Genomic DNA, 15,651 nt, shown 5'->3' on the forward strand with positions numbered 1-15,651 from the left:
AAGTTTTGATAGGGAAAATTTATAATTTACTATTACAACAGGATAATTATCCTTTACTTAAGATTAAGCAAGATTGGGAAAGAGAGCTTAATATGACCTTAATAACAGAGGATTGGTTGCGAATTTTGAAGCTGGTTAACTCTTCTTCGATTTGTGCCAGTCATTCTCTAATTCAATTTAAAATTGTACATCGTTATTATTTGACAAAGGAGATGATAGATGCAAAACTGAGATAGCTACATTGACACATATGTTTTGGTCGTGTTCTGTATTGAAACAATTTTGGAAATCTATTTTTTCTACAATTTCTAAAGCTTTGAAAATCAATTTACAACCTAATAAATTGACAGTTTTGTTTGATATAATTTCTCAACATATTCACAGTATTTCTATATCTGACCATTACGTAATTGCATTTATCACATTATTGGCTGGAAGGGCTATTTTATTAAAATGGAAAGATGCCTCTGCTCCCACTTTGAGACAATGGTTCTCTCAGGTGATGTTATGTCTTAGTTTGGAAAAAATTATAAGTCAAACTTTTGATCCTAGATTGGACTTTGAGAAAAGGTGGGGTATTTTGCCCATTATTATCATTTGACTTGAGTTAATAAAGATGGTCCTTTTCTGATGCTTGGGGATATGGATTTGGTTGGCGGTTTGATGTCTTTTTTTTATGGGAGCTTGTACGGCGTATAACTCCGGATCTGTGCTCCAAATGGGTATTTTTTTTAGTTATTAGGGATTTTTCTCTGTTTTAGTTAGTAGGGGTTCTTTTTTTCTTTTTCTTTTTTCCATAAAAAAAAGCTTTAACACTTTGTTTTTGATTATTATTGATAAAAAAAGAGCAGTTGAAACAGTATCAAAATATCTTTCCAATATTTTTTCAAAAAAGGACATGACCAAAACATATGAATTAAAGAAGCTACCTCAAAGTGATATCTATCACATACAGCATTTTTATGAGAATAATAACGAGCTAATTTATCCTAAGACATATGAGTGCTATGCACTACTTTAAACTGTATCAAAGCATGTTTAGCACATATAGAGGATGAGTTAACTAATGGAAGAATTTTTTCCCATTTTTTAATCTTAAGTTCCCTTTCCCAAACAGTCTTAACTTTATTAGATACATCTGGACATGTTTGCTTAATTATATTATAAATAATTGCTATTACACCTTTCTGAAAAGGATTTTAATCTAAAATTTTTAACAAAATATCCGTTGAATATAAATTCGGGAAGTTAGGAGAAACAGTATTTAAAAAGCTTCTAATCTGTAAATATCTAAAAAAAATGGGATCTAGGCAATTGATATTTATTAGATAATTGTTCAAAGGACATGAAACAATTATCCAAAGGTAGATCACAAAATCATACTATACCTTTAGTTTTCCAAGCCAGATATGCTTGATCCACAATAGAGGGCTGAAAGAAGAAATTAGAGATAATAGGACTAGCTAAAATAAATTGATTGAACCCAAAAAATATTTGAAATTGAAACCATATACGTCAAGTATGTTTTACTCAACCAACACTCATCAAAGTTGCTGGTGAACGCAGCAGGCCAGGCAGCATCTGTAGGAAGAGGTGCAGTCGACGTTTCAGGCCGAGACCCTTCGTCAGGGCTAAATGAAGGAAGAGTTAGTAAGAGATGTGGGAGTGGGAGGGGGAGGGGGAGATCCAAAATGATAGGAGAAGACAGGAGGGGGAGTGATGGAGCCAAGAGCTGGACAGGTGATTGGCAAAGGGAATGTGAGAGGATCATGGGACAGGAGGTCCCGGGAGAAAGGCAAGTGAGGGGGTGGGAACCAGAGAATGGGCAAGGGGTATAGTCAGAGGGACAGAGGGAGAAAAAGGAGAGTGAGAGAAAGAATGTGTGTATAAAAATAAATAACGGATGGGGTACGAGGGGGAGGTGGGGCACTAGCGGGAGTTAGAGAAGTCGATGTTCATGCCTTCAGGTTGGAGGCTACCCAGACGGAATATAAGGTGTTGTTCGTCTAACCTAAGTGTGGCTTCATTTTTGTTTTACTATTGGGTTATTCATTTGTTAATACAATTTAAAAAGAGTAAAGGGAAGCAAAGTCCCTAAAATAGAACCCAGTGAAACCCTTGTAAAGAATTACGTTCAAGATTTACCCAACGTGGACTTGAAGTTACGTCCAAGTCCGCTAACCAAAATGTTAAATATCGAATATTAATTGCCCAATAGTAAAATGTAAAATTTGGCAAAGCTAAACCCTCCTCCTTTTTAGATTTCTGTAAATGTCTTTTACCTAGCCTAGGATTTTTGTTCTGCCATATATATGAAGAAATTTTGGAATCAACATTAACAAAAAAGGATTTCGGAATAAAAAGTGGCACCGCCTGAAATAAATATAAAAATTTAGGCAAAATAATCATCTTGATAGCATTGATCCGACCGATCAATGACAGAGACATTGGTGACCATTTAGTAAACAAAAGTTTAATCTGATCAATTAAAGGTAAAAGATTAGCCTTAAATAAATCCTTATACTTTTTTCGTAATTTTAACCCCTAAATATGTAAAAAAAAAGTCGGTCACCAATTTAAATGGTAAACATCCATAAATAGGAACCTGCATATTTAGGGGAAATAATTCACTCTTATTAGGGTTCAATTTATAACCAGAAAAATTTCAAAACTGAGCCAACAAAGATAAAATAGCGGGAATGGATTTCCCAGGATTAGAAATATATGGGAGTAGGTCATCTGGCCCTTTGAGCCTGCTCTGCCATTCAATAAGATCATGGCTGGTCTGGCCATGGACTCATCTCCACCTATCTGCCTTTTCCCCATGACCCTTAATTCCACTACTATGCAAAAATCTATCCAACCTTGTCTTAAATATATCTACTGAGGTAGCCTCCACTGCTTCATTAGGCATTGAATTCACAGAGATTCACCACTCTCTGGGATAAACAGTTCCTCCTCATTTCCATCCTAAATCTACTCCCCCAAATCTTGAGGCTGTGTCCCCTAGTTCAATCCCATCACTGTGATTGCACCCTGCCTTTTCCTGAATTTCACTCAAATGGACTCAGTTTCTCACCTCGAACAACAGGAATTCTGCAGATGCTGGAAATTCAGGCAACACACATCAAAGTTGCTGATGAACGCAGCAGGCCAGGCAGCATCTCTAGGAAGAGGTGCAGTCGACGTTTCAGGCCGAGACCCTTCGTCAGGACTAACTGAAGGAAGTGTGAGTAAGGGATTTGAAAGTTGGAGGGGGAGGGGGAGATCCAAAATGATAGGAGAAGACAGGAGGGGGAGGGATGGAGCCAAGAGCTGGACAGGTGATAGTCAAGAAGGATACGAGAGGATCATGGGACAGGAGGTCCGGGAAGAAAGACAAGGAGGTGGGGGGATCCAGAGGATGGGCAAGGGGTATATTCAGAGGGACAGAGGGAGAAAAAGGAGAGTGAGAGAAAGAATGTGTGTATAAAAATAAGTTACAGATGGGGTACGAGAGGGAGGTGGGGCATTAGCGGAAGTTAGAGAACGTGTCTGAACCTCCTTGTCTTTCTTCCCGGACCTCCTGTCCCATGATCCTCTCGTATCCCTTTTGCCTATCACCTGTCCAGCTCTTGGCTCCATCCCTCCCCCTCCTGTCTTCTCCTATCATTTTGGATCTCCCCCTCCCCCTCCAACTTTCAAATCCCTTACTAGCGCTTCTTTCAGTTAGTCCTGACGAAGAGTCTCAGCCTGAAACATCGACTGCACATCTTCCTAGAGATGCTGCCTGGCCTGCTGCGTTCACCAGCAACTTTTATGTGTGTTGCTTCAGTTTCTCAACTCTCCATTATGTCTCCTCTGAGTGCAGCTGTGATATTGTCCCTGACTGGTAATGCAACACACACCCTCTTTATCTCCTCCTCTATCTCTTCTAAAACTTCAAAAACCTGGTACATTAATCACCCATTCCTGCCCCTCTCTCAACCAAATTTCAGTAATGGCTACAACATTGTAGTTCCATGTATTGATCCATGCACTCATTTCATCACCCTTAACCATAATACTCCTTGGTATACCCTGAATTATTCTACACCTTCCCATCCTATGTCACCTCTTTCTAATGATTTCATTTAATTTTTTGCCAACAGAGCCATATCACGCCTTCTGCCAACCTGCCTGTCCTTTCGATACAGTGTGTATCCCTGGATATCAAGCTCCCAACTATAATCTTCTTTCAGCCATAATTCAGTGATGCCCACACTGTCATACATGCCAATCTGTAGCTGTGCTACAAGTTAATCTATTTCATTCTGTATACTGTCTGAATTCAAAGATAACACTTTCAATCCAGTATTCATCACCTGTTTTTGATTTTTGTCCCCCTTTTGCATTGCAACTCATCCCATTGACTGCAGTTTTGCCCTGTCATCAGCCTCTGCTTGCTAGCAGTCTCACAAACACTGCCTTTGCTTGTAAACCAACAACTCGATCCTCAGCCTTATCTCTCCATTTAACTGATTATCGATTAAAATTAGAAACTGCAGATAGATCCTTTTAAATTTTTAGGAATTTGGTTTGATAAAAAACTCACATGGTCAATATTTATTAAGGAAATAATAACCAAAAGAAAGAAAGTAAGGTTAATCTGTGGAGCAATGAGGACAACACCAGTGGTGGCAATGCAGGTGGAGTTGGGAGAGACACCTCTGCAACTGAGAAGATCACAGCTTGTGTTGACATATTGGGTAAACATACAAGGGACTGGAGAACATCATCCAAGTAAACAGCTTTTAGATCGATGCTGGGAAAAGGAAAGAAGGAAATTCAGAAATTTTGCACGGACGATTGAAGGAAAAGTAAAAAGGACAGGAATTAGTAACAAGGCCCCAAGTGATACAGTGCCTTTTCCTGGGCTGACTCCATGACTGTGTGAAGCACCAGAGATGGATCCTAAATTATTCAGAAAGAGATGGAAAAGTAGAGAAGTCAACTTAAATCAAGATATAGTTGAATGTTATGTAAATAATATTAATTATGGATATTTACAAATTTACACAGATGTTTCAAAAAAGGTAATACTGTGGTAGATTAGGGGTAGGATTGGTAGTGCCTGATTTTAACATGAGAAGCAGGAGAGGATAAACAATGATTTCTCAGTGTATACAGGTGAAATGACAGCTGGACTATTGGCTTTGCAGTGGGTGGAGAAAGTGAGACCATGCGAGTTGTAATATTATCTGATTCAAGCATAACAATCCGGAGTCTAAAAGATGTACATTCAGTGGGAAAACTGGAGGTTGTATGTGGGATAATACAAACCTTATTTCAACTTAAAATAGTATCCAGAGAGAAGTGGGGTAGTTTAGGAATGCAGGAAAGAGTAGGAGGGAGGAGGTGATAATATCGAGAATGAGGTTTGGGCACACAGTGTTAAAGTACATTGTTTTTCATAAAGAAACACAACAATGGGAGGTATGCATATTGTAATCAACAAGACATAATCAAGAGGGGATGGACGATTTAAAAGTTATCTCAATACGATTTAACATTAACAGCATTTTGCAGAAAGGATCAGAGGATTATTGCTCAAAATAATAGTTCTGTTACTTCAGTGCACAGATCTTTTTATATAAAATGATATATAGATATGGGGTCAAATATAAATATGTGGGTCATGACACGTTGACCCACAGTCCAGTTCAGAAGGGGCGGTAATGCACCTTAAAAAGGATGTTTGCGAGAGTGTCGGGATGTAAACATACACAGGCCATTCCCACCATAGGCTGTTTGCCGAAAGAAGAATTATGAGAAGGGAATAACCAAAGTAAATATCAGGAAGATTTGGTGAACCAGACGTCCCACCTTCCGGTTTCTATCCTTGCCGCCGTTGGTTAAAAGGACCGACGGTCTTCCCACCCATCTTTCACGGGATTAGAGAAACATGCAGACCGCCTGTCGCTATTGGTTGCTTGGGGGTCCGCATGTTCCCACCCATTGGTTTGCGCGCATGGCCGTCATACCACTTGCTCTACCATTGGTCAAATTTTTTTTAAACGTGCAGCGATCGAATCGCATAAAAAATTTCGTAAAGGTCTATTTAGTTCACAAAATTAAAGTAGATGGATCATCAAAGCAGTAAAATTTTGGAGGTTATAAATGTTATGATTAAACACTGAAAACTTTTGGAACAAAAGCGTAGCAGCTTTACGCCTGCGCTGAATGGTGATGTTTACCGGTCATTGCCGTATAAATTATTATTTCCGTACGGTGTCTCTGAAGCCTCGGTGAACATTGGAAGCGAACTTCCCATTTGATGGTCACACGTTGTGATGTTTTGAAAAAAGAAAACGATGTTTCATGGCAGTTGCGATCATCTTCCAAATAATGAAATGGAGGATTTAGATACCCAAACGCCCTTGCGCGTAGAATAAGCTCTATCTCGAGTGGAACTGGAGACGAAGTAGGGTTGAGACATTTCATGTGGACTGAAAGACAGAGGGGAGGTGACCGGTGTGAAAGACAGAGGGGAGGTGACCGGTGTGCAGAGGCGAGGGAAGGGGTAGAGCAGGTGCTGTCAGGTGATAGGGTCCGCCAGGTGAGCGGGTGGGCAGGCGGATGGGGAATGGAATTGTGGCAAAAGGCTGAAGATAATGGAATCTGATGGGAGAGGAAGGTGGAGCATGAACTAAAGGGAGGGAGGTGCGGAGGGCAGAGGGGAGTAGTGGGGACGGAAACCAGTGGGATGAGTGTGTGGGTTGTGTCACGGACTGGTATAGGAAACACCCTTGAATAGAAAAGCCTACAAAAATGCATGGATACAGACTAGATCATCACAGGTAAAGCCCTTGTTGTTACTGTGAACGAAGTCACCAGAGAGACAGTGAAGCTGGTGGTGATAGAAGTCTTTATTCAGCAAAGCAAGCAGCAGAGATCATACTCCAGACACTCTTGGAAGAAGAGGCCTGCCTGATCCAATATTACATGACATTTTTATATGCTAAATATGAAACGTAACAGCAGGACAATGCTGTAGATACAATGTTATTTAGAATGCTCCCTTTGAATGACATATAATTTTCAAATACCTCCATCTTCACATCCACACTCCATGCACACAAAACAAATGTTAATTCCCACTGACTGTGGACCACATTCATGCACAAGCAGGTATCTGAGGTCGAATTTATCTGAGGGCAAGACAGAGGGAGAAAAAAGAGAGAGGAAAAAAATAAGTAATAAGTAAACAAACAAACAAATAAGGGATGGAGGTGGGGCATTAACGGAAGTTAGAGAAGTCAATGTTCATGCCATCAGGTTGGAAGCTACCCAGATGGAATATAAGGTGTTATTCCTCCAACCTGAGTGTGGCTTCATCTTGATAGTAAAGGAGGCCGTGGACAGACATATCAGAATGAGAATGGGACGTGGAATTAAAATGTGTGGCCACTGGGAGATCCTGCTTTCTCTGGTGGACAGCCTTGCCCATCCTCTGGGCTCCCCTCCCCCTTTCTTTCTCCCTAGGCCTCCCGTCCCCTGATCCTCTCCCTTCTCCAGCCTCGTATCCCTTTTGCCAATCAACTTTCCAGCTCTTAGCTCAATCCCTCCCCCTCCTGTCTTCTCCTATCATTTCGGATCTCCCCCTCCTCCCACCTTCAAATCTCTCACTATCTCTTCTTTCAGTTAGCCCTGACGAAGGGTCTCAGCCCGAAACGTCGACTGTACCTTTTCCTATTGATGCTGCCTGGTCTGCTGCGTTCACCAGCATTTTTTGGGTGTGTTGCTTGATTTTCCAGCATCTGCAGATTTCCTCGTGTTTGCAAGAGTTTCTATAGTTGTTCCGTGGTGTCTCAGGAAGGCAGCGTCCATTATTAAAGACCTGCAGCACCCAGGGCTTGCACTTTTCTCACTGTCACCAGAGTCATAGTCATTGTCATTGTCATAGTCATAGTCATACTTTATTGATCCCGGGGGAACTTGGTTTTCATTACAGATGCACCATAAATAATAAATAGTAATAGAACCATAAATAGTTAAATAGTAATATGTAAATTATGCCAGTAAATTATTAAATGTCCAGGACCAGCCTATCGGCTCAGGGTGTCTAACCCTCCAAGGGAGGAGTTGTAAAGTTTGATGGCCACAGGCAGGAATGACTTCCTGTGATGCTCTGTGCTGCATCTCGGAGGAATGAGTCTCTGGCTGAATGTACTCTACATTATGTAGTGGATTGGAGACATTGACCAAGATGGCGCGCAACTTAGACAGCATCCTCTTTTCAGACACCACTGTGAGAGAGTCCAGTTCCATCTCCACAACATCACTGGCCTTACGAAAGAGTTTGTTGATTCTGTTGGTATCTGCTCCCCTCAGCCTGCTGCCCCAGCACACAACAGCAAACATGATAGCACTGGCCACCACAGATTCGTAGAACATCCTCAGCATCGTCCGGCAGATGTTAAAGGACCTCAGTCTCCTCAGGAAACAGAGACGGCTCTGACCCTTCTTGTAGACAGCCTCAGTGTTCTTAGACCGGTCCAGTTTATTGTCAATTCGTATCCCCAGGTATTTGTAATCCCCCACCATGTTCACTCTGACCCCCTGGATGGAAACAGGGGTCACCGGTACCTTAGCTCTCCTCAGGTCTGCCACCAGCTCCTTAGTCTTTTTCACATTAAGCTGCAGATAATTCTGCTCACACCATGTGACGAAGTTTCCTACCGTAGACCTGTACTCAACCTCATCTCCCTTGCTGATGCATCCAACTATGGCAGAGTCATCCGAAAACTTCTGAGGATGACAAGACTCTGTGCAGTAGTTGAAGTCCGAGGTATAAATGGTGAAGAGAAAGGGAGACAAGACAGTCCCCTGTGGAGTCCCAGTGCTGCTGATCACTCTGTCGGACACACGTTGTTGCAAGCACACGTACTGTGGTCTGCCAGTCAGGTAATCAAGAATCCATGATACCAGGGAAGCATCCACCTGCATCGCTGTCAGCTTCTCCCCCAGCAGAGCAGGGCAGATGGTGTTGAACGCACTGGAGAAGTCAAAAAACATGACCCTCACAGTACTCGCTGGCTTGTCCAGGTGGGCGTAGACACGGTTCAGCAGGTCGACGATGGCATCCTCAACTCCTAGTAAGGGCTGGTAGGCGAACTGGAGGGGATCTAAGTGTGGCCTGACCATAGGCCGGAGCAGCTATCATCAGGTAGGTGATACAGAAGCCTGAAGGCACACACTCAGCGATCAGGAACAGCTTCTTCCACTCTGCCATCCGATTCCTAAATGGACATTGAAGCTTTGGACACTACCTCATGTTTTTCATATGCAGTATTTTTGTTTTTGCGCATTTTTTAATAATCTATTCAATATACGTAATTGATTTACTTGTTTGTTTATTATGTTTTATTTTATTTATTATTATATTTTTTTCTCTCTCTGCTAGATTATGTATTGCACTGAACTGCTGCTGCGAAGATAACAAGTTTCACGTCACATGCTGGTGATAACAAACCCGATTCTGATTCTGATTCTGAACCGGAGGAGATCAGGAAGTTTAAGGTAAAGAACCCGTAGGAACTAGTGATAACAATGTGATTGAGATCAACTTGAAATTGGATAGGGAGAAAGTAAAGTTTGACATAGCAATATTTCAGTGGAGTAAGCGAAATTACAGTGGTTTGAGGAGTTCACCAAAGTAAATTGGAAGGATCTGCGAGCAGGGATGTCAGCAGAGCAGCAATGCCATGTGTTTCTGGGAAAAGTGAGGAAGGTGCAGGACATGTGTATTCCAAATATGAAGAAATACTGAAATGGTAAAATAGTACAACTGTGGCTGACGAGGGAATTCAAAGCTGATGTAAAAACAAAAGAGAGGGCATACAACAAAGCGAAATGATTGGGAAGACAGAGGATTGAGAAGTTTTTAAAAACCCACAGAGAACAACGAAAAGAATCATTAGAAGGGAAAAGATAAAATATAAAAGCAAGCTAACAGTAATATCAAAGTGGATAGCGAAAGCTTTTTGTAGTATGTAGAAATTAAAAGAGAAATGAGAGTGGATATAGGACCACTACCAAATGAGGCAGGAGAAATAATAAATGGGGAACAAGGAGATGGCAGATGAATTAAATGAATATTTTGCATCAATCTTCACTGTGGAAGACACTAGCAGCATGCCTGATGTTGTAGTGTGGGAAGGAAGAGAAGTGGGTGCTGTTAACTATTACAAGGGAGAAGGCTGAAGACCTAAAAGATCATAAGTCACCCAGACCAGAGAAACAGCACCCTAGCGTTCTGAAAGAGAGAGCATTAGAGATTGTGGTGACAGTGGAAATGATCCTTTGAAAATCATTGGACTCTGGCATGGTGCCAGAGGACTGGAAAATTGCAAATATCATTCCACTCTTTAAGAAAGGAGGAAGGCAGCTGAAAGGAAATTGGAGACAAGTTAGACTGACCTCAATAATTGGGAAGATGTTCGAGTCAATTGCTAAGGACGAGGTGACGGAGTACTCGGTGACCCAGGACAAGATAGGACAAAGTCAGCGTGGTTTCCATCAGGGAAAACCCTGCCTGATGAACCTGTCGGAATTCTTTGAGGAGATTACAAGTAGGATCGATAAAGGGGATGTAGTGAATGTTGTATATTTGGACTTTCAGAAGGCCTTTGACAAGGTGCCACACATAAGGCTGCTTAGCAAGTTAAGAGCCCATGGTATTTCAGGAACATTACTGGGATGGGTGGAGGCTTGGCTGATTGGAAGAAGTCAGCGAGTGGGAACAAAAGGATCCTTGGCTGGTTGGCTGCCAGTAACTATTGGTGTTCCGCAGGGGCAGTGTTGGACCCACATTTTTTATGCTGTACATAAATGATTTAGATAATGAAACAGATGGCTTTGTTGCCAAGTTTGCAGATGATACAAAGACTGGTGGAGGAACAGGTAGTGTTGAGGAAATGGGTATGATGCAGAAGGACAGATGGATTTGGAGAATGGGGGAGAAAGTGGCAAATGAAATATAATGTTGGAAAATGAATGATCATGCACTTTGGTAGTAGAAATAAATGAGTGGAGTATTTTCTAAGCAGGGACAAAATCCAAAAATCTGAGATGAAAGAGACTTGCGAGGCCTTTTGCAGAAGACCCTATAACCATATAACAATTACAGCACTGAAACAGGCCATCTCGGCCCCTCTACCCCATGCTGAACGCTTACTCTCACCTAGTCCCACCGACCTGTGCTCAGCCCATAACCCTCCATTCCTTTCCTGTCCATATACCTATCCAATTTTGCTTTAAATGACAATATCGAACCTGCCTCTACCACTTCTACTGGAAGCTCATTCCACACAGCCACCACTCTCTGAGTGAAGAAATTCCCCTTCGTGTTACCCCTAAACTTTTGCCCCCAACTCTCAACTCATGTCCTCTTGTTTGAATCTCCCCTACTCTCAATGGAAAAAGCTTATCCACGTCAACTCTATCTGTCCCACTCATAATTTTAAATACCTCTATCAAGTCCCCCCTCAACCTTCTACGCTCCAAAGAATAAACACCTAACTTGTCCAGCCTTTCTCTGTAACTCAGATGCTGAAACCCAGGTAACATTCTACTAACTCTTCTCTGGACCCTCTCCATTTTGTTGACATCTTTTCTGTGATTCGGGGACCAGAACTGTACACAAGACTCCAAATTTGGCCTTACCAATGCCTTGTACAATTTAACATTTCATCCCATCTCCTATACTCAATGCTCTGATTTATAAAGGCCAGCATACCAAAAGCTTTCTTCACCACCCTATCCACATGAGATTCCACCTTCAGGGAACTATGCACCATTATTCCTGGATCACTCTGTTCTACTGGATTCTTCAGTGCCGTACCATTTACCATGTATGTCCTATTTTGATTAGTCCTTCCAAAATATAAAGGTAAACTTTCAAGTCAAATCGTCACTTTTTATTGTCATTTTGACCATAACTGCTGGTACAGTACACAGTGAAAACAAGACAACGTTTTTCAGGACCATGGTGCTACATGAAACAATAGAAAAACTACACTGAACTACGTAAAACAACACAAAAACTACGCTAGACTACAGACCTACCCAGGACTGCATAAAGTGCAGAAAACAGTGCAGGCATTACAATAAATAATAAAGAAGACAATAGGCACAGTAGAGGGCAGTAGCTTGGTGCCAGTCCAGGCTCTGGGTATTGAGGAGTCTGATGGCTTGGGGGAAGAAACTGTTACATAGTCTGGTCGTGAGAGCCTGAACGCTTCGGTGCCTTTTGTCAGATTACAGAAGGGAGAAGAGTTTGTATGAGGGGTGCATGTGGTCCTTCATAATGGTGTTTGCTTCACTGATGCAGCGCGTGGTGTAAATGTCTGTAATGGTGGGAAGGGAGACCCTGATGATCTTCTCAGCTGACCTCACTATCCGCTGCAGGGTCTTGCGATCTGAGATGATGCAATTTCTGAACCAGGTAGTGATGCAGCTGCTCAGGATGCTCTCAATACAACCTCTGTAGAATGTGGTGAGGATGGGGGTTGGGAGATGGACTTTTCTCAGCCTTCGCGGAAAGTAGAGACGCTGCTGGGCTTTCTTTGCTATGGAGCTGGTGTTGAGGGACCAGGTGAGTTTCTCCGCCAGGATGATTCAGTGGTGAGGAAGGCAAATGCAATGTTAACATTCATTTCAAGAGGTCCAGAATACAAGAGCAGGGATGTGATGCTGAGGCATTATAAGGCACTGGTGAGGCCTCACCTTGAATATTGTGTACAGTTTAGGGCTCCTCATCTTAGAAGATATGTGCTGGCATTGAAGAGGGTCCAGAGGAGGTTCACAAGGATGATTCCAGGAATGAAAGTGTCATAATATGAGGAGCATTTGATGCTTCTGTGTCTGTACTCGCTGGAATTCAGAAGGATGAGGGGGAATCTCATTGGAACCAGTTGAAAATTGAAAGGCCCAGACTGAGTAGATGTGGAAGGGTTGTTTCCCATGGTGGGAGAGTCTAGGACAAGAGAGCACAGCTTCAGGATAGAAGAGCGTCCATTCAAAATAGAGATGCGGAAAAATTTCTTCAGCCAGAGGGTGACGAATCTGTGGAATTTATTCCCACATGCAGCTGTGGAGGCCAGAACTTTGTGTGTATTTAAGGCAGAGATTGATAGGTTCTTGACCGGACATGATATCAAAGGTTGTGGGGAGAAGGCTGGGAACTGAGGTTGAGGAGGAGATAAAAAAAGGATCAGCCATAATTGAACGGTGGAGCAGACTAGATGGGCCAAATGGCCTAATTTTGCTCCTATGTCTTATGGTCTAAAATAAATCTCAGGGTAGTATATAGCGGCATCTATGTACTCTGATAATAAATTTACTTTGAATTTTGGACTTTCAGAAGGCCTTTGACAAGGTGCCACACATGAGGCTGCTTACCAACTTAAGAGCCCATGGTATGACCAGAACGATACAGAGAGTGGAGGATGAGAAAGAGACGGTGTTGTGGGTCAGGGAGATTAGGAGGTGGGAGGTAAGGGACAGAGGAGGGGAGCAGTTATTGGATGCTGAAGAAATCAATTTTAATGCTGTCAAGGTGTTGGCTCCCCTGGAGAATATCGGCACCCCCAGGACCCGACTGTTTACTGTGAAAAACTTTGCCTGGTTTGACTTCACAAACTGGAACATCTCATGCAGAGTCATCGAGCATGGAAATAGGACTCTTGGCCCAACTGGTCAATCTGGACCAAGTTTTGCATCAAAGTTGCCCATTTACCAGTGTGTACCCCACATCCCTGTAAAACAAGTGTTCCCAACCCTTTTATGCCATTAACCAATACCATTAAGCAAGGGGTCCATGTACCGAAGGTTAGGAACCCCTGCTCTGAATCCTATCAATTCATGTACTTGTCCAAGTGTTTTTTTAGTGTTGTTCTTGTATCTGCCTCACCCACTTCATCAGGCAGCTGATTCCATATGCAGACCGTCCTCTGGTTGAAAAACTTGTTCCTTCTGTTCCCATCAAATCTTTTAACTCTGTCCTGAAAACTGTGCCCCCTGGTAGGTGACGGGTGGGAGTGACAAAAGGCTGAAGATAATGGAATCTGATGGAAGATGAAGTGAGGCCTCAACAGTGTTTTATAACGTCTCAACATAACATCCTTGTTTTAATATTCCAATTCTCTGGAAATAAATACTAACATCTCATTTACCTTCCTCACCACAGACTCAACTTGCAAATTAACCTTCAGAGAATCCCGCTCAAGGGCTCTCAATTCCTTTGTGCCTCAGAGTTTTGTGTTTTCTGTCCACCTGGTCAATAGTTAAAGCTTTAATTTCTTCTACAAAAGACCATGACCATACAATTGCTGACACTGTATTCCATCTGTCAGTTCTTTGCCCAGTCTGCTAATCTGCTTCAGTCTTTCTGTAGCCTCCCTAAAAACTACCTGCCCCTCCCCCCATGACAAACTCGCCAATAATTTCCTTTCTTCTGTCTCTCTCCCTTCTTGAAGAGTGGAGTGACATTTGCAATTTTCCAGTCCTCCATTCCAGAATCCAGTGCTTCTTGAAAGATCATTACTAATGCCTCTATATTGTCTTCAGCCACCTCTTTCTGAATGTTGTGGTGTACACCATCTGCTCCAGGTGACTCATCTACCTCAGTTTCTCAAGAATCTTCTCCATGGTAATGGTAGCACACTTCATGACCCCTGACACCTGGAACTTCTACCATACTGCTTGGTCTTCCACAGTGAAGACTGATGAAATGTATTTATTCAGTTCTTCGGCCATTTCCTTGTCCCTCATTACCACCCTCCCAGCATCGTTTTCCAGTGGGCCGATATGACCTCTCACCTCTCTTTTACACTTCATATATCTGAAGAGACTGTTGGTATCCTCATTAATATTATTGGCTATCTAACTTTCGTATTCCACCTTTACCTTCTTACAGACTTTTTCAGTTATCTTATGCTGGTTCTCAAAAGCTTCCCATTCCTCCAGCTGTCATGGCCTTTGTCCGTGAAGTCTGCATTCCAGTTCACGGTCTGGTCAATCGATCCATATTCCGGGTTTTCCCTGTTTTCCCCAGTTCTATTGGGTGCCTTAACTGAGGCACCTGATTCTCCTTTTGAGGTGGCACATAAATACCTCTCAAACCAAGAATTCCCTGCTGGACTGTTCCCTCCCCCTTCCTTCTGAAGCCCTGCCTGCATCCCCGTCGAGTTCAACTGCCGGAGTGAGACCGGAGCCTTGCCATGCCAAGATAAGGAACTATTTATTGTTGAGTTTGGAACTATCTCTTTGTGTCCCCGTGTTTAGTGTCTGTGTCAAAGAAGAGTTCCGGCCCTAGGTACTGCTCCCAAAGAGGGGTCCCGGCTCTCTGTTCTGTGTTCCAAGTTCCAGGCGCTGTTTTCCAATCCTGTCCAAGTCTAGGCTTCGTGTTCTCGTCCAGTCCAGGAGTCCCTTGGCAGTTTACCTCGGCAGTTCCCTTGGCAAGTATCCTCAGCAGAAAGGGTCCCAGCCCCGCATCCCAGAAAGGGTCCCGGCCCCGCTTCCCAGAGCCTAACAAAGCCGAGTCCAAGAGCCGAGCCAGACCTAGCCCAAAAGCCACGTCCTGCCCTGGAGTACCCCAAGTCCAAGGCTCTGAGTGTCCAGTTGAAGTCC

General features: G+C 42.8%; 1 long non-coding RNA gene across 1 annotated transcript in view; it reads left to right on the forward strand.

Moving 5' to 3' along the window:
* Positions 1-15,651, forward strand: part of LOC140203902 (uncharacterized) — a 65,765-nt gene that overhangs the window by 13,341 nt on the left and 36,773 nt on the right. Inside the window, exon 2 of the long non-coding RNA XR_011887415.1 lies at positions 9,425-9,540. This is a non-coding gene — a long non-coding RNA (uncharacterized lncRNA). The remainder of the gene's footprint in view (positions 1-9,424; positions 9,541-15,651) is intronic.

The sequence above is a fragment of the Mobula birostris genome, chromosome 10 (assembly GCF_030028105.1).
Source record: "Mobula birostris isolate sMobBir1 chromosome 10, sMobBir1.hap1, whole genome shotgun sequence".
Classification (NCBI taxonomy): Eukaryota; Metazoa; Chordata; class Chondrichthyes; order Myliobatiformes; family Myliobatidae; genus Mobula; species Mobula birostris.